General features: G+C 45.0%; 1 protein-coding gene across 1 annotated transcript in view; it reads right to left on the bottom strand.

Moving 5' to 3' along the window:
* Positions 1–23,765, bottom strand: part of LOC147668283 (E3 ubiquitin-protein ligase TRIM39-like) — a 325,919-nt gene that overhangs the window by 64,698 nt on the left and 237,456 nt on the right. The window lies entirely within an intron of this gene.

Below are 23,765 nucleotides of genomic sequence, written 5' to 3'. Positions count from 1 at the left end.
GAAGCTTGTTTCCTTCCCAGTGAAAGAATTGGCTTGGTAGTTTGGTTTGCCCTGTTCCCATGATGCACTGGGACAGGGACAGACTAATTTGCATGTAGCCAGGTTCTGAGCTGGGATGGTGCAGTGAGCTAAAAAACGGTGATGGATCAAGCCCTGATCTGTTGACTGGGTAAGAGTATTCTGCTTAATTCAGAAACTCTGTCCATCACCACCCCCTTTTCTGAATCGTTTTGTCCACCATAAGCGTGGAAGGGTATACTCAGATGTGAGTCCCTTGCTCATTGCACCATCAGGATTCAAGCAAGCCGGCCGATGATGGCTGTAATGCCAGAAAAAGGTCCCTGGAAGCTTGTTTCCTTCCCAGTGAAAGAATTGGCTTGGTAGTTTGGTTTGCCCTGTTCCCATGATGCACTGGGACAGGGACAGACTAATTTGCATGTAGCCAGGTTCTGAGCTGGGATGGTGCAGTGAGCTAAAAAACGGTGATGGATCAAGCCCTGATCTGTTGACTGGGTAAGAGTATTCTGCTTAATTCAGAAACTCTGTCCATCACCACCCCCTTTTCTGAATCGTTTTGTCCACCATAAGCGTGGAAGGGTATACTCAGATGTGAGTCCCTTGCTCATTGCTCCATCAGGATTCAAGCAAGCCGGGCCGATGACGGCTGTAATGCCAGAAACCGGTCCCCGGAAGCTTGTTTCCTTCCCAGTGAAAGAATTGGCTTGGTAGTTTGGTTTGCCCTGTTCCCATGATGCACTGGGACAGGGACAGACTAATTTGCATGTAGCCAGGTTCTGAGCTGGGATGGTGTAGTGAGCTAAAAAACGGTGATGGATCAAGCCTTGATCTGTTGACTGGGTAAGAGTATTCTGTTTAATTCAGAAACTCTGTCCATCACCACCCCCTTTTCTGAATCGTTTTGTCCACCATAAGCGTGGAAGGGTATACTCAGATGTGAGTCCCTTGCTCATTGCACCATCAGGATTCAAGCAAGCCGGGCCGATGACGGCTGTAATGCCAGAAACCGGTCCCTGGAAGCTTGTTTCCTTCCCAGTGAAAGAATTGGCTTGGTAGTTTGGTTTGCCCTGTTCCCATGATGCACTGGGACAGGGACAGACTCATTTGCATGTAGCCAGGTTCTGAGCTGGGATGGTGCAGTGAGCTAAAAAATGGTGATGGATCAAGCCCTGATCTGTTGACTGGGTAAGAGTATTCTGCTTAATTCAGAAACTCTGTCCATCACCACCCCCTTTTCTGAATCGTTTTGTCCACCATAAGCGTGGAAGGGTATACTCAGATGTGAGTCCCTTGCTCATTGCACCATCAGGATTCAAGCAAGCCGGGCCGATGACGGCTGTAATGCCAGAAACCGGTCCCCGGAAGCTTGTTTCCTTCCCAGTGAAAGAATTGGCTTGGTAGTTTGGTTTGCCCTGTTCCCATGATGCACTGGGACAGGGACAGACTAATTTGCATGTAGCCAGGTTCTGAGCTGGGATGGTGCAGTGAGCTAAAAAACGGTGATGGATCAAGCCCTGATCTGTTGACTGGGTAAGAGTATTTTGCTTAATTCAGAAACTCTGTCCATCACCACCCCCTTTTCTGAATCGTTTTGTCCACCATAAGCGTGGAAGGGTATACTCAGATGTGAGTCCCTTGCTCATTGCACCATCAGGATTCAAGCAAGCCGGGCCGATGACGGCTGTAATGCCAGAAACCGGTCCCCGGAAGCTTGTTTCCTTCCCAGTGAAAGAATTGGCTTGGTAGTTTGGTTTGCCCTGTTCCCATGATGCACTGGGACAGGGACAGACTAATTTGCATGTAGCCAGGTTCTGAGCTGGGATGGTGCAGTGAGCTAAAAAACGGTGATGGATCAAGCCTGATCTGTTGACTGGGTAAGAGTATTCTGCTTAATTCAGAAACTCTGTCCATCACCACCCCCTTTTCTGAATCGTTTTGTCCACCATAAGCGTGGAAGGGTATACTCAGATGTGAGTCCCTTGCTCATTGCACCATCAGGATTCAAGCAAGCCGGGCCGATGACGGCTGTAATGCCAGAAACCGGTCCCCGGAAGCTTGTTTCCTTCCCAGTGAAAGAATTGGCTTGGTAGTTTGGTTTGCCCTGTTCCCATGATGCACTGGGACAGGGACAGACTAATTTGCATGTAGCCAGGTTCTGAGCTGGGATGGTGCAGTGAGCTAAAAAACGGTGATGGATCAAGCCCTGATCTGTTGACTGGGTAAGAGTATTCTGCTTAATTCAGACACACTGTCCATCACCACCCCCTTTTCTGAATCGTTTTGTCCACCATAAGCGTGGAAGGGTATACTCAGATGTGAGTCCCTTGCTCATTGCACCATCAGGATTCAAGCAAGCCGGGCCGATGACGGCTGTAATGCCAGAAACCGGTCCCCGGAAGCTTGTTTCCTTCCCAGTGAAAGAATTGGCTTGGTGCTTTGGTTTACCCTGTTCCCATGATGCACTGGGACAGGGACAGACTAATTTGCATGTAGCCAGGTTCTGAGCTGGGATGGTGCAGTGAGCTAAAAAACGGTGATGGATCAAGCCCTGATCTGTTGACTGGGTAAGAGTATTCTGCTTAATTCAGAAACTCTGTCCATCACCACCCCCTTTTCAGAATCGTTTTGTCCACCATAAGCGTGGAAGGGTATACTCAGATGTGAGTCCCTTGCTCATTGCACCATCAGGATTCAAGCAAGCCGGGCCGATGACGGCTGTAATGCCAGAAACCAGTCCCCGGAAGCTTGTTTCCTTCCCAGTGAAAGAATTGGCTTGGTAGTTTGGTTTGCCCTGTTCCCATGATGCACTGGGACAGGGATAGACTAATTTGCATGTAGCCAGGTTCTGAGCTGGGATGGTGCAGTGAGCTAAAAAACGGTGATGGATCAAGCCCTGATCTGTTGACTGGGTAAGAGTATTCTGCTTAATTCAGAAACTCTGTCCATCACCACCCCCTTTTCTGAATCGTTTTGTCCACCATAAGCGTGGAAGGGTTTACTCAGATGTGAGTCCCTTGCTCATTGCACCATCAGGATTCAAGCAAGCCGGGGCGATGACGGCTGTAATGCCAGAAACCGGTCCCCGGAAGCTTGTTTCCTTCCCAGTGAAAGAATTGGCTTGGTAGTTTGGTTTGCCCTGTTCCCTATGATGCACTGGGACAGGGACAGACTAATTTGCATGTAGCCAGGTTCTGAGCTGGGATGGTGCAGTGAGCTAAAAAACGGTGATGGATCAAGCCCTGATCTGTTGACTGGGTAAGAGTGGTCTGCTAAATTCAGACAATCTGTTCATCACCACCCCCTTTTCTGAATCGTTTTGTCCACCATAAGCGTGGAAGGGTATACTCAGATGTGAGTCCCTTGCTCATTGCACCATCAGGATTCAAGCAAGCCGGGCCGATGACGGCTGTGATGCCAGAAACCGGTCCCCGGAAGCTTGTTTCCTTCCCAATGAAAGAATTGGCTTGGTAGTTTGGTTTGCCCTGTTCCCATGATGCACTGGGACAGGGACAGACAAATTTGCATGTAGCCAGGTTCTGAGCTGGGATGGTGCAGTGAGCTAAAAAAACGGTGATGGATCAAGCCCTGATCTGTTGACTGGGTAAGAGTATTCTGCTTAATTCAGAAACTCTGTCCATCACCACCCCCTTTTCTGAATCGTTTTGTCCACCATAAGCGTGGAAGGGTATACTCAGATGTGAGTCCCTTGCTCATTGCACCATCAGGATTCAAGCAAGCCGGGCCGATGACGGCTGTAATGCCAGAAATTGGTCCCCTGAAGCTTGTTTCCTTCCCAGTGAAAGAATTGGCTTGGTAGTTTGGTTTGCCCTGTTCCCATGATGCACTGGGACAGACTAATTTGCATGTAGCCAGGTTCTGAGCTGGGATGGTGCAGTGAGCTAAAAAACGGTGATGGATCAAGCCCTGATCTGTTGACTGGGTAAGAGTATTCTGCTTAATTCAGAAACTCTGTCCATCACCACCCCCTTTTCTGAATCGTTTTGTCCACCATAAGTGTGGAAGGGTATACTCAGATGTGAGTCCCTTGCTCATTGCACCATCAGGATTCAAGCAAGCCGGGCCGATGACGGCTGTAATGCCAGAAACCGGTCCCCGGAAGCTTGTTTCCTTCCCAGTGAAAGAATTGGCTTGGTAGTTTGGTTTGCCCTGTTCCCATGATGCACTGGGACAGGGACAGACTAATTTGCATGTAGCCAGGTTCTGAGCTGGGATGGTGCAGTGAGCTAAAAAACGGTGATGGATCAAGCCCTGATCTGTTGACTGGGTAAGAGTATTCTGCTTAATTCAGAAACTCTGTCCATCACCACCCCCTTTTCTGAATCGTTTTGTCCACCATAAGCGTGGAAGGGTATACTCAGATGTGAGTCCCTTGCTCATTGCACCATCAGGATTCAAGCAAGCCGGGCCGATGACGGCTGTAATGCCAGAAACCGGTCCCCGGAAGCTTGTTTCCTTCCCAGTGAAAGAATTGGCTTGGTAGTTTGGTTTGCCCTGTTCCCATGATGCACTGGGACAGGGACAGACTAATTTGCATGTAGCCAGGTTCTGAGCTGGGATGGTGCAGTGAGCTAAAAAACGGTGATGGATCAAGCCCTGATCTGTTGACTGGGTAAGAGTATTCTGCTAATTCAGAAACTCTGTACATCACCACCCCCTTTTCTGAATCGTTTTGTCCACCATAAGCGTGGAAGGGTATACTCAGATGTGAGTCCCTTGCTCATTGCACCATCAGGATTCAAGCAAGCCGGGCCGATGACGGCTGTAATGCCAGAAACCGGTCCCCGGAAGCTTGTTTCCTTCCCAGTGAAAGAATTGGCTTGGTAGTTTGGTTTGCCCTGTTCCCATGATGCACTGGGACAGGGACAGACTAATTTGCATGTAGCCAGGTTCTGAGCTGGGATGGTGTAGTGAGCTAAAAAACGGTGATGGATCAAGCCTTGATCTGTTGACTGGGTAAGAGTATTCTGTTTAATTCAGAAACTCTGTCCATCACCACCCCCTTTTCTGAATCGTTTTGTCCACCATAAGCGTGGAAGGGTATACTCAGATGTGAGTCCCTTGCTCATTGCACCATCAGGATTCAAGCAAGCCGGGCCGATGACGGCTGTAATGCCAGAAACCGGTCCCCGGAAGCTTGTTTCCTTCCCAGTGAAAGAATTGGCTTGGTAGTTTGGTTTGCCCTGTTCCCATGATGCACTGGGACAGGGACAGACTAATTTGCATGTAGCCAGGTTCTGAGCTGGGATGGTGGAGTGAGCTAAAAAATGGTGATGGATCAAGCCCTAATCTGTTGACTGGGTAAGAGTATTCTGCTTAATTCAGAAACTCTGTCCATCACCACCCCCTTTTCTGCATCGTTTTGTCCACCATAAGCGTGGAAGGGTATACTCAGATGTGAGTCCCTTGCTCATTGCACCATCAGGATTCAAGCAAGCCGGGCCGATGACGGCTGTAATGCCAGAAACCGGTCCCCGGAAGCTTGTTTCCTTCCCAGTGAAAGAATTGGCTTGGTAGTTTGGTTTGCCCTGTTCCCTATGATGCACTGGGACAGGGACAGACTAATTTGCATGTAGCCAGGTTCTGAGCTGGGATGGTGCAGTGAGCTAAAAAACGGTGATGGATCAAGCCCTGATCTGTTGACTGGGTAAGAGTATTCTGCTTAATTCAGAAACTCTGTCCATCACCACCCCCTTTTCTGAATCGTTTTGTCCACCATAAGCGTGGAAGGGTATACTCAGATGTGAGTCCCTTGCTCATTGCACCATCAGGATTCAAGCAAGCCGGGCCGATGACGGCTGTAATGCCAGAAACCGGTCCCCGGAAGCTTGTTTCCTTCCCAGTGAAAGAATTGGCTTGGTAGTTTGGTTTGCCCTGTTCCCATGATGCACTGGGACAGGGACAGACTAATTTGCATGTAGCCAGGTTCTGAGCTGGGATGGTGCAGTGAGCTAAAAAACGGTGATGGATCAAGCCTGATCTGTTGACTGGGTAAGAGTATTCTGCTTAATTCAGAAACTCTGTCCATCACCACCCCCTTTTCTGAATCGTTTTGTCCACCATAAGCGTGGAAGGGTATACTCAGATGTGAGTCCCTTGCTCATTGCACCATCAGGATTCAAGCAAGCCGGGCCGATGACGGCTGTAATGCCAGAAACCGGTCCCCGGAAGCTTGTTTCCTTCCCAGTGAAAGAATTGGCTTGGTAGTTTGGTTTGCCCTGTTCCCATGATGCACTGGGACAGGGACAGACTAATTTGCATGTAGCCAGGTTCTGAGCTGGGATGGTGCAGTGAGCTAAAAAACGGTGATGGATCAAGCCCTGATCTGTTGACTGGATAAGAGTATTCTGCTTAATTCAGACACTCTGTCCATCACCACCCCCTTTTCTGAATCGTTTTGTCCACCATAAGCGTGGAAGGGTATACTCAGATGTGAGTCCCTTGCTCATTGCACCATCAGGATTCAAGCAAGCCGGGCCGATGACGGCTGTAATGCCAGAAACCGGTCCCCGGTAGCTTGTTTCCTTCCCAGTGAAAGAATTGGCTTGGTGCTTTGGTTTACCCTGTTCCCATGATGCACTGGGACAGGGACAGACTAATTTGCATGTAGCCAGGTTCTGAGCTGGGATGGTGCAGTGAGCTAAAAAACGGTGATGGATCAAGCCCTGATCTATTGACTGGGTAAGAGTATTCTGCTTAATTCAGAAACTCTGTCCATCACCACCCCCTTTCTGAATCGTTTTGTCCACCATAAGCGTGGAAGGGTATACTCAGATGTGAGTCCCTTGCTCATTGCACCATCAGGATTCAAGCAAGCCGGGCCGATGACGGCTGTAATGCCAGAAACCGGTCCCCGGAAGCTTGTTTCCTTCCCAGTGAAAGAATTGGCTTGGTAGTTTGGTTTGCCCTGTTCCCATGATGCACTGGGACAGGGATAGACTAATTTGCATGTAGCCAGGTTCTGAGCTGGGATGGTGCAGTGAGCTAAAAAACGGTGATGGATCAAGCCCTGATCTGTTGACTGGGTAAGAGTATTCTGCTTAATTCAGAAACTCTGTCCATCACCACCCCCTTTTCTGAATCGTTTTGTCCACCATAAGCGTGGAAGGGTTTACTCAGATGTGAGTCCCTTGCTCATTGCACCATCAGGATTCAAGCAAGCCGGGCCGATGACGGCTGTAATGCCAGAAACCGGTCCCCGGAAGCTTGTTTCCTTCCCAGTGAAAGAATTGGCTTGGTAGTTTAGTTTGCCCTGTTCCCATGATGCACTGGGACAGGGACAGACTAATTTGCATGTAGCCAGGTTCTGAGCTGGGATGGTGCAGTGAGCTAAAAAACGGTGATGGATCAAGCCCTGATCTGTTGACTGGGTAAGAGTGGTCTGCTAAATTCAGACAATCTGTTCATCACCACCCCCTTTTCTGAATCGTTTTGTCCACCATAAGCGTGGAAGGGTATACTCAGATGTGAGTCCCTTGCTCATTGCACCATCAGGATTCAAGCAAGCCGGGCCGATGACGGCTGTAATGCCAGAAATTGGTCCCCTGAAGCTTGTTTCCTTCCCAGTGAAAGAATTGGCTTGGTAGTTTGGTTTGCCCTGTTCCCATGATGCACTGGGACAGGGACAGACTAATTTGCATGTAGCCAGGTTCTGAGCTGGGATGGTGCAGTGAGCTAAAAAACGGTGATGGATCAAGCCCTGATCTGTTGACTGGGTAAGAGTATTCTGCTTAATTCAGAAACTCTGTCCATCACCACCCCCTTTTCTGAATCGTTTTGTCCACCATAAGCGTGGAAGGGTATACTCAGATGTGAGTCCCTTGCTCATTGCACCATCAGGATTCAAGCAAGACGGGCCGATGACGGCTGTAATGCCAGAAACCGGTCCCCGGAAGCTTGTTTCCTTCCCAGTGAAAGAATTGGCTTGGTAGTTTGGTTTGCCCTGTTCCCATGATGCACTGGGACAGGGACAGACTAATTTGCATGTAGCCAGGTTCTGAGCTGGGATGGTGCAGTGAGCTAAAAAACGGTGATGGATCAAGCCCTGATCTGTTGACTGGGTAAGAGTATTCTGCTTAATTCAGAAACTCTGTCCATCACCACCCCCTTTTCTGAATTGTTTTGTCCACCATAAGCGTGGAAGGGTATACTCAGATGTGAGTCCCTTGCTCATTGCACCATCAGGATTCAAGCAAGCCGGGCCGATGACGGCTGTAATGCCAGAAACCGGTCCCCGGAAGCTTGTTTCCTTCCCAGTGAAAGAATTGGCTTGGTAGTTTGGTTTGCCCTGTTCCCATGATGCACTGGGACAGGGACAGACTAATTTGCATGTAGCCAGGTTCTGAGCTGGGATGGTGCAGTGAGCTAAAAAACGGTGATAGATCAAGCCCTGATCTGTTGACAGGGTAAGAGTATTCTGCTTAATTCAGAAACTCTGTCCATCACCACCCCCTTTTCTGAATCGTTTTGTCCACCATAAGCGTGGAAGGGTATACTCAGATGTGAGTCCCTTGCTCATTGCACCATCAGGATTCAAGCAAGCCGGGCCGATGACAGCTGTAATGCCAGAAACCGGTCCCCGGAAGCTTGTTTCCTTCCCAGTGAAAGAATTGGCTTGGTAGTTTGGTTTGCCCTGTTCCCATGATGCACTGGGACAGGGACAGACTAATTTGCATGTAGCCAGGTTCTGAGCTGGGATGGTGCAGTGAGCTAAAAAACGGTGATGGATCAAGCCCTGATCTATTGACTGGGTAAGAGTATTCTGCTTAATTCAGAAACTCTGTCCATCACCACCCCCTTTCTGAATCGTTTTGTCCACCATAAGCGTGGAAGGGTATACTCAGATGTGAGTCCCTTGCTCATTGCACCATCAGGATTCAAGCAAGCCGGGCCGATGACGGCTGTAATGCCAGAAACCGGTCCCCGGAAGCTTGTTTCCTTCCCAGTGAAAGAATTGGCTTGGTAGTTTGGTTTGCCCTGTTCCCATGATGCCCTGGGACAGGGACAGACTAATTTGCATGTAGCCAGGTTCTGAGCTGGGATGGTGCAGTGAGCTAAAAAACGGTGATGGATCAAGCCCTGATCTGTTGACTGGGTAAGAGTATTCTGCTTAATTCAGAAACTCTGTCCATCACCACCCCCTTTTCTGAATCGTTTTGTCCACCATAAGCGTGGAAGGGTATACTCAGATGTGAGTCCCTTGCTCATTGCACCATCAGGATTCAAGCAAGCCGGGCCGATGACGGCTGTAATGCCAGAAACCGGTCCCCGGAAGCTTGTTTCCTTCCCAGTGAAAGAATTGGCTTGGTAGTTTGGTTTGCCCTGTTCCCATGATGCACTGGGACAGGGACAGACTAATTTGCATGTAGCCAGGTTCTGAGCTGGGATGGTGCAGTGAGCTAAAAAACGGTGATAGATCAAGCCCTGATCTGTTGACAGGGTAAGAGTATTCTGCTTAATTCAGAAACTCTGTCCATCACCACCCCCTTTTCTGAATCGTTTTGTCCACCATAAGCGTGGAAGGGTATACTCAGATGTGAGTCCCTTGCTCATTGCACCATCAGGATTCAAGCAAGCCGGGCCGATGACAGCTGTAATGCCAGAAACCGGTCCCCGGAAGCTTGTTTCCTTCCCAGTGAAAGAATTGGCTTGGTAGTTTGGTTTGCCCTGTTCCCATGATGCACTGGGACAGGGACAGACTAATTTGCATGTAGCCAGGTTCTGAGCTGGGATGGTGCAGTGAGCTAAAAAACGGTGATGGATCAAGCCCTGATCTATTGACTGGGTAAGAGTATTCTGCTTAATTCAGAAACTCTGTCCATCACCACCCCCTTTCTGAATCGTTTTGTCCACCATAAGCGTGGAAGGGTATACTCAGATGTGAGTCCCTTGCTCATTGCACCATCAGGATTCAAGCAAGCCGGGCCGATGACGGCTGTAATGCCAGAAACCGGTCCCCGGAAGCTTGTTTCCTTCCCAGTGAAAGAATTGGCTTGGTAGTTTGGTTTGCCCTGTTCCCATGATGCCCTGGGACAGGGACAGACTAATTTGCATGTAGCCAGGTTCTGAGCTGGGATGGTGCAGTGAGCTAAAAAACGGTGATGGATCAAGCCCTGATCTGTTGACTGGGTAAGAGTATTCTGCTTATTTCAGAAACTCTGTCCATCACCACCCCCTTTTCTGAATCGTTTTGTCCACCATAAGCGTGGAAGGGTATACTCAGATGTGAGTCCCTTGCTCATTGCACCATCAGGATTCAAGCAAGCCGGGCCGATGACGGCTGTAATGCCAGAAACCGGTCCCCGGAAGCTTGTTTCCTTCCCAGTGAAAGAATTGGCTTGGTAGTTTGGTTTGCCCTGTTCCCATGATGCACTGGGACAGGGACAGACTAATTTGCATGTAGCCAGGTTCTGAGCTGGGATGGTGCAGTGAGCTAAAAACGGTGATGGATCAAGCCCTGATCTGTTGACTGGGTAAGAGTATTCTGCTTAATTCAGAAACTCTGTCCATCACCACCCCCTTTTCTGAATCGTTTTGTCCACCATAAGCGTGGAAGGGTATACTCAGATGTGAGTCCCTTGCTCATTGCACCATCAGGATTCAAGCAAGCCGGGCCGATGACGGTTGTAATGCCAGAAACCGGTCCCCGGAAGCTTGTTTCCTTCCCAGTGAAAGAATTGGCTTGGTAGTTTGGTTTGCCCTGTTCCCATGATGCACTAGGACAGGGACAGACTAATTTGCATGTAGCCAGGTTCTGAGCTGGGATGGTGCAGTGAGCTAAAAAACGGTGATGGATCAAGCCCTGATCTGTTGACTGGGTAAGAGTATTCTGCTTAATTCAGAAACTCTGTCCATCACCACCCCCTTTTCTGAATTGTTCCAAAGAAAAGGTACTACATAGAAAAAAGTAGGCCTCACAGAGAAAAACGAATTTGTGTGTTTTTACAAAACTAGGATATTACAAATATTAAAAATAGATGCAAAATGTTGCAGCACTCTTGAAAGTTTTAAAATAGAAGTTGATTATTTTGGATAAAACAGAAAGAATACAAGTCGGGACTTCCTATCCTGCTTTTCCATATTTGTGGATCTCATAGTAAATAATTACTTATTTCTAAGGGTTGAAAGAAAATGTATATGTCTCAGTAAAGCTTTTGTGCTTACACCAAATTAAAAGGGTGAATATTAAGTTTCTTTAGCAATCACAGTATTACTGAACATTAGGGCACTTACAAAGTTATGCAATAAGTTGCCGTACAGACATTAGAATTACATTGCAAGCCTTTATGCAATCTTTAGCTTTTATGCACAGGAATACTAGGAAAAAATTATGGCATTCTGAAAATTGAAATACTTTGAGCCACTTTTTTAGGTTACTAGAAAATCGTAGTACACAAGCTGGAACAGCTGCTAATGGGTTAAAAGGTCGAGTTCCACATTTAGAAGCCTACCAGGGCTCACAGCAAGGGTTGCCTTTAACATTTTGACCTCTGAAACTTTTTGAAAGACGAGATGGCAGCGCAGGGAGAGAAGGAGAAGTTTGCTTACTGTTTTTTGGGCAAAAGCAAGGACTATACGCACTCGGGATGAGGGAATTGCTGGTTGGGTATTCATGTTTTTAGCTTCAACGTATTCATGTTTTAAGCTTCAGCGTACTATTTACTTCCTCAGAGTTTGTTTATGCCCAGTTTCTACAAATAGGGGTTGATAGTGTTGACAGAAGTGAAACCTGTTTCAGGTTTCCTACTGTCAAAATGGGGGAAGGAGGCTAGCTCCTCTACAAATTAAGGGTAAGAAAAAATATGGGTGCTCTCTCTTTTTCTCAATCTCTTTAGAGCCTGTCTAAACTGTCTATGAAATAGCCATGATACATTTAATTGGCAATTCAGTAATACTGTTTTTAAAAATTGTTAGCATTAATAACATGAATATATATATATGCTATGTTACTGCCCATCCTGTCTGATGTTTTACTGAAAGGATGAGTAGTCTACATTGCTTTTCCCTTATTTGACCTTTTAGGGGAACTAGATGTGGGTAGTTTTGTTCTAAAATTCTCAGGTAATAACACAATTTTGTAGGTTATTCTCATGCTACGTAGTTTACGGAGTTTTTGAGCATTTTTATCTGTGGTTAGCCACTGTGTGTGTGTACAGGGCTGTGTTTGATTGAACGGGGAACATATTCCTTTCTCAGTAGATTTGCTTCTATTTTGGCCTACAGCAAATAAGTGTTAAGCAAATGCAAACTCCAGTGCAACTTGTTTTAAAAGAAAAAAACATAGATATAATACCTGCTTGTAATGTTGAAGAGTAGTTTAACAACTTAAATTCCTTTATATTAATTAAATATCCTGATTCTACCATTGTAGGGTACAACACTACAGGTAAATGTAAATTTTGCTCTAATGATGTCTAAATCTATAATGTGCCTGGGGAAATTAAGGTCAAAATTATTTCTCAATACATGATAATAATGTTAGGGATATCGCCATTAGTAATTTAACTACATTTAATGAATGAAAGATTTTACATAGTTGTTTCAATGAAATGATGGCCTTGATTAGGCCTTCCTGGAGCTAGAATGGACACCACAGATCTGTTTAGGATATCACTGTTTTCTTTGCAGGAGATATGCAGGGTGGGTTTATTCCACTGAATAACATTATCGAGGGGTGCATCGTAGATACCAGAGAGTAGATATTAGTATGGTATCAGATTTATTGTTGCACAGTGTTTCAGGATGAAGATATCAGACATGCCCGAGGAGAATCCCATGGTTCCACTAAAATGGAAGATGTTTCCACTAATGTGGGAGATAAAGGAATACATTTCACAACTTTAATATAAATAAATATAATTTTGCATTATATATATATCTTTTTTTCTCACAAATACCTAACGATAGGTTAGAACAGGGCACTTGCTGCTTGCAGCTTCAGTAAGGATTCTTTGTTGTATGCACCCCCTGTAGAGCACGTATGGATGTGTTGAGAGATGATGATTGATGCTGTTAGACTGCAACTTGTTACATATGAAAAGGAAATGGATGGATGTACACATAACTAACAATAAGGTTATAGATTTAGGGAATGGAGAGGTTTGGAAAAATGCCCTCACCATTAAGTGATAATTAAAATAAATAAGAATAATAAAAAAGAGAGGCTGGTGAAAACATGCTATCCCCATAAAGTGATTACCTTATGAACTTGTGGTTCCCTTAGAGCCTGTTGTGCCTGACACCAGTACAATATTATTATTTATACCTGTAGGGGCAGAGTATTTTTCTCTCCTCAGTGGGTTTTAGCATTAAAGTCCATCCACTGGGTGAAAACCTCTGTGCCGTCATACTGGGATACCAAGTCCACTTCGTTCACTGTGAGTCCCAATGTCAATGCGTAGGCAGTAAAGAGAGACTTGGGCCACCTATGACTGTAAGGTGGTACATTGTCTTGCAGTAAGCTGATGACCTCCTGTGACCTTTCCATCACTTGAGGCCTGTGAAAGCCTGTGACAAAAGACACTGTAGCTCTGCTGAACTACCTCCAGGAGAGAAGAGAAGCCTCATTGTCAAAATGCCAGTGCTGCCAAAAAGAGGTGACTTACCGGGGTTTGTGATATTCCAAGGTACCAGCAGCATATCACCTGACATAATTAAATTGTTTCAGGGCATTCAGCTCCTGCCCACCAAGAAAGGAATGATGTCCTTCCTGGGGATAATGAACTGCTGCCACCAATGGATAATGAATGCAGATGCTATGACTGTTGCAAAATGAACTTGCAAACTGTTTCAAGACTTTGAAAGAGACATTGTGTACTGCACCTTCATGGGGACCGCTGGTCTGCCTGAATACAAACTGCCTTTCCATCTCTTTTTCAGAGCAAAATAACATTGCAAATGAAGTGATGCTGCCAATGATGTGCTGACACAGCTGGAAAAGAAAGGCCTGTGGGACACAACTATGTGACTTTGCTTTCAGCAGTGATTAGGGGTCCGCAGCTGTGATGGTGGAGAGGACGGCTCTCATTGTGTTGGACTATACCTGTATTGTCTAGGTGCCATATTTGGTGCAGTTGTTGCTGTCTGGATCGACACAACATTTTTCGGCTAGCAGGCACACAGGTTATAATGGCACCATGTAAGATGCCCAACTGTTAAATTGGCAAAATTATTACCTGTAATAGGTTATTCTGATGAGATCCATTCTCCTAGAAACAGATAAGGCCCCCAAGTAAGTCAGTGTTGAGATTGTAGAAAACGGCACCACACCAAGATTAGACACCATTAAAAAAGGTAGACTACATTAGTGGTACACTGATGGTTGCTCCAGCAGACTGATAGACACTGATTACAGAGCAGGGTATGCTATAGCAATAGCTGAAGTGCAGCTCTGCCACTTGGAACATCTACCCAATAAGATGAGCTGTATGCGTAACAAAGCATGAATACTAGTCAAGGGTAAAACTGTTCACATTTAAACTGACTCACATTATGCTTTGCAGTTTTTATTTGTGGCCAGCAGTGAAAATATCACAGATTCATAACAGAAGCAGGGCGCCTTATTAAAAAGGATCCTTTAGATAAGGATCTTGATCAAAGCAATACTATTATACATCAGGATAGCGGTAATAAAATGTGAAGCATACACAGGAGCTAATACTAAGTTAGCCAAAGATGATGCCATTGCTGACACAGCATTAAATGAAAGCATGTTACAGCCAGTGCAGATGGGACTAATGAATAAAGCATTCAAAAAATACAGCTCATTCATAGACAATTGTAGCAAGCTAATGTAAAGGAAGCACAATGGTCTCCAACAACAGATGAACACAGAGGGAGGATTGATGATGGATGCAAGCCGAATAATGAAGAGAGTATGGGCCTACCAGTATAAGATAGATGCCTGTGTCCCCATGCAGTATGTTCCTTTCCCTTACAAGACTGGAGCAGGGACCCTCTGATATTGCACAAGGGAGGATGAATGCGCAGATGCATGTTGCTTCCCAGTGAATGGATTTAAATATTTGCTGGTGTGGGTTGATATGTTTTCAAAATGAATGGAGGTGTATCCAACAGGGAAGAATAATGCAGCAACTGAGGCACAGTACTTCAGTAAAGCCATCTCTCCAAGGCTAGGGACCCACCAGGGCAAAAATAGCGATAGGAGGAGATCACTTAGGGACTACATTTATGCTAAAGAGGTTGTTTTTGGGAATAAAGTATAAAATGCATACCCCATACCACTCTCCAACTTGAGGCCAGGAGGAGTAAATAAACTCCAAAATAAAAATAAAAATAAAAAATAAAAATAGATTATTAGTAAAAGCAACTGATGGAACAGGCCTGAAGCTCTGACTTTAGTACTGCCTGTAATGTGGCAAAAACTTCTAAAGTGATTATGGATACATGGTCATTGCGAGAAAAATAAAAGCTGTTTCTTTTAGTTCTAGGTGGTCTGGAACACAGACGGTAAACCAACGCCATGAATGGATCGAGGGTTGAAGATGCAAGGCAGCGCCCCAACGCCTGAGAGGACGGTACCAGAAAGTGATGACCATCTGTCACCAGAGGACCTGAGCAACACAGCAGTCAAGAAGAGGACAGACCAGACCATTTCCACGATCCATGAGGGCCCATCATAAAGTGACAGAGGGACACAACATCTACATCTACTGATGCTGTTGAGTGAAGTACACATGATGGTCTGCACCTGCAGGAAAATAGACTGAAGAGGACAACGCAGGGCAGGTCGTGACACTGCCCCTGAACAAGACGACTGCGGACCAGGAGGAGAAGCAGATGACCGCTCACTGCGTGCCTTTAAATTACTGACACTTGCAAAAAGTGCTTAGGAACTGAGTGACTAAAGTGACACTGTAGCACTATGCATTACACAGAGAAAAATATTTGTTGGACACTTACTGCTGGTATCACAACAGCCTGCCTATATAATACTGATCTCATCAAGATGTATCAATGTGACAATGCATGCATTGTATGCAAACACTGTGTAATGCCATCCAAAGATATGCAACTAATGTTTCATATATATATATATATATATTCACTGAAAAAACCATAGGTTTCACACCAGTTATAGTTAGCTGGAAGTTTTACCCGCATAAAACCATTGAAATTCCCACGTTATAGTTAGTTGGACTCACTATAACTTGCGCGTACAATGCACTGCTGATGACGTCACATATTACATCACTCATGACATGGTCAGAGACATCACTCATGACATCACTGATGCCACCATCCTGTGAATGTGTGTCTTTCTGAAAAATTTATATTAGTGAGTAATATTTAAATATTTAAATATATGTATTAGTGTTTCACTTTGTGTATAAGTGGCTGCATGGGTTGGTGAGTAGCTACATGTGTATGTATATGGGTTATTAGATGTTTTTTTTAATATCAGTATGCGTATCTATATGGTTTGGTGGGGGTATTACTTAGCACATAGATGCATGAGTGACTGATTCTGTGTTTGTATGTGTTTTGAAGACAGCATATGTGCAGGACTGTATGGGTGGATGAGTGTGTATATGTTAGTGAGTGAATGACTGTCTCAGTAGTGTCTTTATAAATAACTATATATGTTTTAATCTAGTATATGTGAATATTGATGTATATGAGTACATGTGAGAGTGAGGGATTGTAAGAGTTCCTGTTTAAATTAGTATGTGTTTCTATAAGTGATTGTTTAAGAGAGTAAGTATGTGTAAGTTTCCTTAGAAGTAAAGTGGTAGTGTGTGTATAGCTGTATATGCAAATAAATAGATGTTCAATAGTTTATTTGTATGTGTGAGTATGTGTGTGAGTAACCTTTGGTTGACTGTTGGTGTGTAACAGGATGTATAGGTGTATCACTACATATCATGAGTGAGTACATGTATGAGTGACTATATAGAACTGTTGGTGAATGAGTGGATGTGTATATAGATGCTGGAATTATTGATTTTGTTGTTGTAACTGGTATGGGTATCTGCATTGTTTTGAAAATTTTAGTTTGTATTTCTGAATATGTGTTTCAAGGGTTACATTACAGTGAAAGGAGGTCTGTCACTGTGTCACAAGGATGTTGTCATCAGTGATGTCATGTGTGATGTCACTGACCATGTCATGAGTGATGTAATATGTGACGTCATCAGCAGTGCATTGCACGCACAAGTTATAGTGAGTCCAACTAACTATAACGTGGGAATTTCAATGGTTTTATGCGAGTAAAACTTCCAGCTAACTATAACTGGTGTGAAACCTATGGTTTTTTCAGTGAATTTAATAGGTTTTTTAAATGCTAATTCCCAACTATAACTGGTGTGAAACCTATGTTTTTTTTAGTGAATTTCAAAGGTTTTTTAAATGCTAATTCCTAACTATAACTGGTGTGAAACCTATGTTTTTTTCAGTGAATGTCATAGGTTTTTTAAATGCTAATTCCTAACTATATATAAGGCCCCAAACCTATGTTTTTTCCTTTGAATTTCTAAATTTTGTTAATAGCAAATGTCTATAGCTATAAAATGTAATATTTTTGAAAATGAATGAATCCTATATTTTATTTGTATTTAAAACAATTTTTTTTAATGTATATATATATTTTTTTTGTAAAATTTTTTTTTACCCTGGAGCGCTCCCGGGGCGCGCCCCGGTGAGCGCCCCGGAAAGCGTAGTCTTTTGAAGCGCCCCAGGGCGCGCTCCGGAGAGCGTCCCGTTAGCGCTATTGCCGCGAACGAAAACATCATCGTGACGTATCGCGTAGCCGCGTCCACGTGATACGCACGGCGTAAGCGCAACCGGAAGCACTCGAGCGAATACGATCGCGCAACGTAAACATGTGACGCGCTTACGCCACGCGCCCGGGGGCGCGCCGCGTAAGCGCGTCGGTCATGTGATCTGAAAATAACACTTTTTATTGGTGCAGAACAGTTTTAGTTTCATAATGATGAAATCCCTGGTCTTGTGACCTGAAAATAACACTTCTCATTGGTCCAGAACAGTTCTGTTTTCCAAATGATGAAAGACCCCACCTTTTTTCCTTATTCTGACTTTGTCCTTTGACTGAGGAAGACCTGTTTCAGCAATACAGAGAACTATTTTGTACTTTCAAATGGCTACTGTAGCAGCAACAGCTGGAGCATCTGCACCACCACCACCACCACCACCAAGAGGACCACCACAACAGTACATTGGTGGTCAAGAAGAGGAGGAGGAGGAAGAGGAAGAGGAAGAGGAGGAGGGGAGAAGATGGCTGCCTGAAGAGAATACCCCATACAAGCCAAGGCCACACATTGTATGGGAGTTTTTTTCAATCCCAGAGGGCAAGAAAAAAGTGAATGCCAAGGTAACTTGCCTAATTTGTGGCATGGAACTCTCAAGGGGCAACCCAAACAAAAAATATTCATTTGGTAACAATACCATGATTAGGCATATGACCCGCAAGCATCCAAACAACTATTCTGCTGCAGAGTTCAGGGAACTGGCCAGTAACCTCCCTCAGTCTTCAAGGACCACCTCCAAAAGAAAGCAACCCACTCCATCGGGACCAGAAACAACGGAGACAATGCCTTGTATTCAACAACGATTTGAAGATTTTAGAATTACATGCATTCATTGTGGCAAGCTGATCTCCTATGGGGAAAAGAGCGTAAAGCTCATCGTCCTTGCTGGTGACAATCACAATTGCCTACCCTGCTTTTCCATATTTGTGGATCTCATAGTAAATAATTACTTATTTCTAAGGGTTGAAAGAAAATGTATATGTTTCAGTAAAGCTTTTGTGCTTACACCAAATTAAAAGGGTGAATATTAAGTTTCTTTAGCAATCACAGTATTACTGAACATTAGGGCACTTACAAAGTTATGCAATAAGTTGCCGTACAGACATTAGAATTACATTGCAAGCCTTTATGCAATCTTTTGCTTTTATGCACAGGAATACTAGGAAAAAATTATGGCATTCTGAAAATTGAAATACTTTGAGCCACTTTTTTAGGTTACTAGAAAATCGTAGTACACAAGCTGGAACAGCTGCTAATGGGTTAAACGGTCGAGCTCCACATTTAGAAGCCTACCAGGGCTCACAGCAAGGGTTGCCTTTAACATTTTGACCTCTGAAACTTTTTGAAAGACGAGATGGCAGCGCAGGGAGAGAAGGAGAAGTTTGCTTACTGTTTTTTGGGCAAAAGCAAGGACTATACGCACTCGGGATGAGGGAATTGCTGGTTGGGTATTCATGTTTTTAGCTTCAACGTATTCATGTTTAAAGCTTCAGCTTACTTTTTACTTCCTCAGAGTTTGTTTATGCCCAGTTTCTACAAATAGGGGTTGATAGTGTTGACAGAAGTGAAACCTGTTTCAGGTTTCCTACTGTCAAAATGGGGGAAGGAGGCTAGCTCCTCTACAAATTAAGGGTAAGAAAAAATATGGTTGCTCTCTCTTTTTCTCAATCTCTTTAGAGCCTGTCTAAACTGTCTATGAAATAGCCATGATACATTTAATTGGCAATTCAGTAATACTGTTTTAAAAAATTGTTAGCATTAATAACATGAATATATATATATGCTATGTTACTGCCCATCCTGTCTGATGTTTTACTGAAAGGATGAGTAGTCTACATTGCTTTTCCCTTATTTGACCTTTTAGGGGAACTAGATGTGGGTAGTTTTGTTCTAAAATTCTCAGGTAATAACACAATTTTGTAGGTTATTCTCATGCTACGTAGTTTACGGAGTTTTTGAGCATTTTTATCTGTGGTTAGCCACTGTGTGTGTGTACAGGGTTGTGTTTGATTGAACGGGGAACATATTCCTTTCTCAGCAGATTTGCTTCTATTTTGGCCTACAGCAAATAAGTGTTAAGCAAATGCAAACTCCAGTGCAACTTGTTTTAAAAGAAAAAAACATAGATATAATACCTGCTTGTAATGTTGAAGAGTAGTTTAACAACTTAAATTCCTTTATATTAATTAAATATCCTGATTCTACCATTGTAGTGAAGGACTGGATTTTCTTAAGACCCAGCGGTGCCAGGGATAACACCTAAAACCTTCGTGGGTAACCTGTTCCCGCGTACAAATAACAGAGACACGGGTCACTTCCTTCGGCGTCAAAGATTCGAGGTTTATTTACTGCAGGGAACACAGAAGTCACAGGAAGTACAACACGTGTAGGTTCGAGGAGTCTGATTCGACTTGCCTCTGTGGATCGTTCCTTTTATACAGTTTTCATGCATAGAATATCATAGTACACAAAGGTTTACAACTCGGTTCCCATCGTAAAGACCATAAGGGGTTGCTTTCATGTATTCAAGGCCCGGAACATAAGTACAGAAACATTTGGTAGCTCCCAACCGTAAAAACCCGTCTTCCCACCATTAGTACATTCCAATCAGCAGTAAACAGATCGAGAAAGGGACAGAAACAGGTGCGGAGGAAGACAGAAACAGTGGGGAGATCGAAAAGGGTGTAAAAAGGGGTGGTATCGGGAAACACGAGCTGCGGGCATCAAAGGGACGTGTCTAATGAGATGCACAACTAAGACAATAGTCCGGCACGGCAAGATGAGCCTCGAGCGGGGCCAGCTGCCTTGCAGTGTCATCCCCCTCATCATAAAGACACTTTCAAAAGAAACGTGTCTTCCACAAGAGCTTGGGAATCCCAGGGTTGCGAAACCGACAACGTCCGTTCGCTGGCTACTTGAGGGCAAGAAACAAAATGGATGCCGTATCTAAGATGGAACCCGTGGGTACAGATGAAGAAACCCACGAAACAAACGAACGGTATAAGATAGTACAGCGAAAACGCGTACACCCACTAAACTCGTCATTTGCGGTTCATAGATACCAGACTCGACCATATTCGTGCGAGTCGAAAACACCACTTACGAACGTCACGGAACCTCAGACGCTCCTTTTGCCCTCATGTAGGCAAGCACTAGTCGGAATCGTATTCGATATTCATCAGACCATCTAGATGCTGCTGCAACATAATTCTATCCATCAGAGTTCCTTTGGTAACAGGCGGCTGTCTTATACACGTCGTAGCACAGAGGCCACATAAGGCAGGACCACACTGCACACAAAGGCAACACGTGAACAGGAATGCTACAACCGCCCCGATAATCATCAGAATCTTCCAACCCCAAGTCGACATTAGGCCCCAAAACCACCCAAGTAGCGTCCAATCTCCTACGTCCACGTGTATGGACTCAGAGATCTTATGCAACTTCGAGATGGCTTGATAGACAGTCGGAGCGTTATCTGGAATGAAAATACAGCAGCTCGAATGGATCACCTTACATACTCCACCTCGATCTGCTAAGACAACATCTAAAACCATACGGTTTTGTAACGTCATAAGCCTATCCGCCTGAAGCTCTGCTGTGATGTTACCAAGGGCACTGGCAGTGATATTAGCGGTCGATTCCACCACTCGAGTCAACTGTCTCAGGTTCCTACTATTGACCATAGGTCCCCAAAACGGAAAGAAACCCTTAAAAAAGTCTCCTGCCTCTTGACCGGCAGTGTCCTCTTCGCTAATCACGCCCCTCACAACTCTGGTCTTATGATAATCTGCGGCAACCGTAAAAGTTGGAGGTAACAAATTTGCAATATAACAGGTGCCCGCAAAGTCAAGGGGCAACCATGTATATGCACGGTCATACCAGACAAAGTATGTACCCTTGGCAGCCAGGAGAACAGGGGAAGAGAGCACTGGTAAGACATACGTCTCGGAGCAAGCACTCTCTCCAAGGTGAGCTCTCGGGCTTCGGCCACGACCTTTTAGACAGAAATTACCAAGGTGGGGTACGATCCATATTGGAGACGAGCTTTTAAGCTGTCTTTCACCCACGAGCGCATTATACTCAACCTCACTTAGATCCCTATAGGCTCGCACCTCTTCATCTGGGATAAGCGACGGCTCATAGATATCCCTATCTAAATCAGCAATCGCTATTGCCAAAGGCTTATGGTACGGACCAGGACCAAAGTGGGGAGAACGTGGCTCTCGATTGGGGTAAGAATCTAGTGCGCTTCGAAACATTGTTTGAAATGCTCGAGCTGAACCCTGGGAACTGTAAGGCAGAACCAAATACGGAATTCCCTTATCGGTGGTATGGGGCATTAACCCACACACCCAACAATTGGTAGTGTTTACGACCAACTGATGCTGATGAAGGAGCTGAATGAAGGAATTGTTCATGAACTCCGCATGTCTAGCCTGCTCGTGTTGTGGTAAGATGTGGAAGGAATGAGGAGAAACAGTGGAGATATTTTTAGGTTCAGAAGAAGGGGTAGGTGAGGCAGTAGGCAAGAACGTCAATATCATATAATACACCCCACCCACCAATAAAGAAGAAACAGTTAGGAATAGAAGGAACACTTGAAACATGAAGCATTTTGTACGAACAATTTGCTGCAGCTTGAATCTTTGGGCCTGAGCTTTTTCCAAATCCAACAGCTTTGAGAAAACCATCCTCTAAAACCGTCCGCAACGTTTCTTGACGCACTTCGTTCTGTGTAGCAGTAGTCAATCCCCAGGAGTTCCCAGGAACCGACGGTCTTCGACCTAGTGTCAAGACCTACTAACCAGATGGAAGTACACGCGCGGCCCTACGGCACACCCAGATGCAAGGTATTTTTAATTTACAAATATATACAAAATCTCCTGGCTGTGGAAGCAAAAACACATATATATGGAAAAAGACTCACAATATTACAAAAACCACAATTTTTACGAGTGTGTTCAGACTGAATAGTAGCAATGGGGTAACGTGAATGTCAAGGGAGCAAACAGAACTTTATTAGTCTTTAGTACTGGATCGCAGAAAATAGCGGCTTCTCCCAGGACGTGTCTGTTCGTCAAACAGCTGATCCGATGATAAAACAGAGTTCTGCTGATCAGTCAATTGTTCAGATCTTCAGTTTTGTGATGGCAAATGTTCAACAATGTCGTTCTGCTGCACTGAGGGCTCTCCAACAGGCTGAGCGTCGCTAAAAGGGACGAAAGTCTGCACAGTTTCCGTTTCGGACGAGGCAATGCCCTTCCTCACCCACGAGTCTGCTGGTAAAGGTATAGGTACCTTCTTAGTATGGGTGGCGTGCACCCAATTTTTCCGTCCTTCCAATCGAACAGCAGTCCTCGTGGCAAGAAGTACTTGGTAGGGTCCAGTAAAGCGGGGTTCAAGGTTACGCTTTCGTCCGAAATTCCGCGTTACCACCCAGTCTCCAGGCTGGAGCTGGTGGCCTGGACCCTCCGTCTGCGTCGGCAGTGCTTCAAAGACCTGTTGGTGAATTAACCTCAGTTTAGCAGTCAGATCATGCAGATAATCGATCAACATTGGGTACTCAAGATCAGAGAACACACTCGGTCTAGGGACCCCCCAAACATTTGCAGGGCGGCCGAACACAATCTCGTAGGGGCTAAGCCCTACTCGGGAGTGTACAGTCGCCCTTGTTGACAACAGAGCTAAGGGCAAAGCATCAGGCCACGAGAGACCAGTCGTAGCCTGAATCTTCGCTAACTTTAATTTAAGGGTGCCATTATACCCTTCAACCAAACCTGCTGACTGGGGATGATTGGCGCTGTGGAATTTCTGTGTAATCCCAAGGCCCTTACACACACTCTTCATCACACTCCCCACAAACTCACTTCCGTTATCAGACCATACAATCCGTGGCATTCCATACCGAGGAAAGTATTCCTTCAGTAGGATTTTCGCAGT

The sequence above is a fragment of the Lissotriton vulgaris genome, unplaced genomic scaffold, assembly GCF_964263255.1.
Source record: "Lissotriton vulgaris unplaced genomic scaffold, aLisVul1.2 SCAFFOLD_328, whole genome shotgun sequence".
NCBI lineage: Eukaryota > Metazoa > Chordata > Amphibia > Caudata > Salamandridae > Lissotriton > Lissotriton vulgaris.
This window is presented reverse-complemented; position numbering and strand designations above follow the sequence as displayed.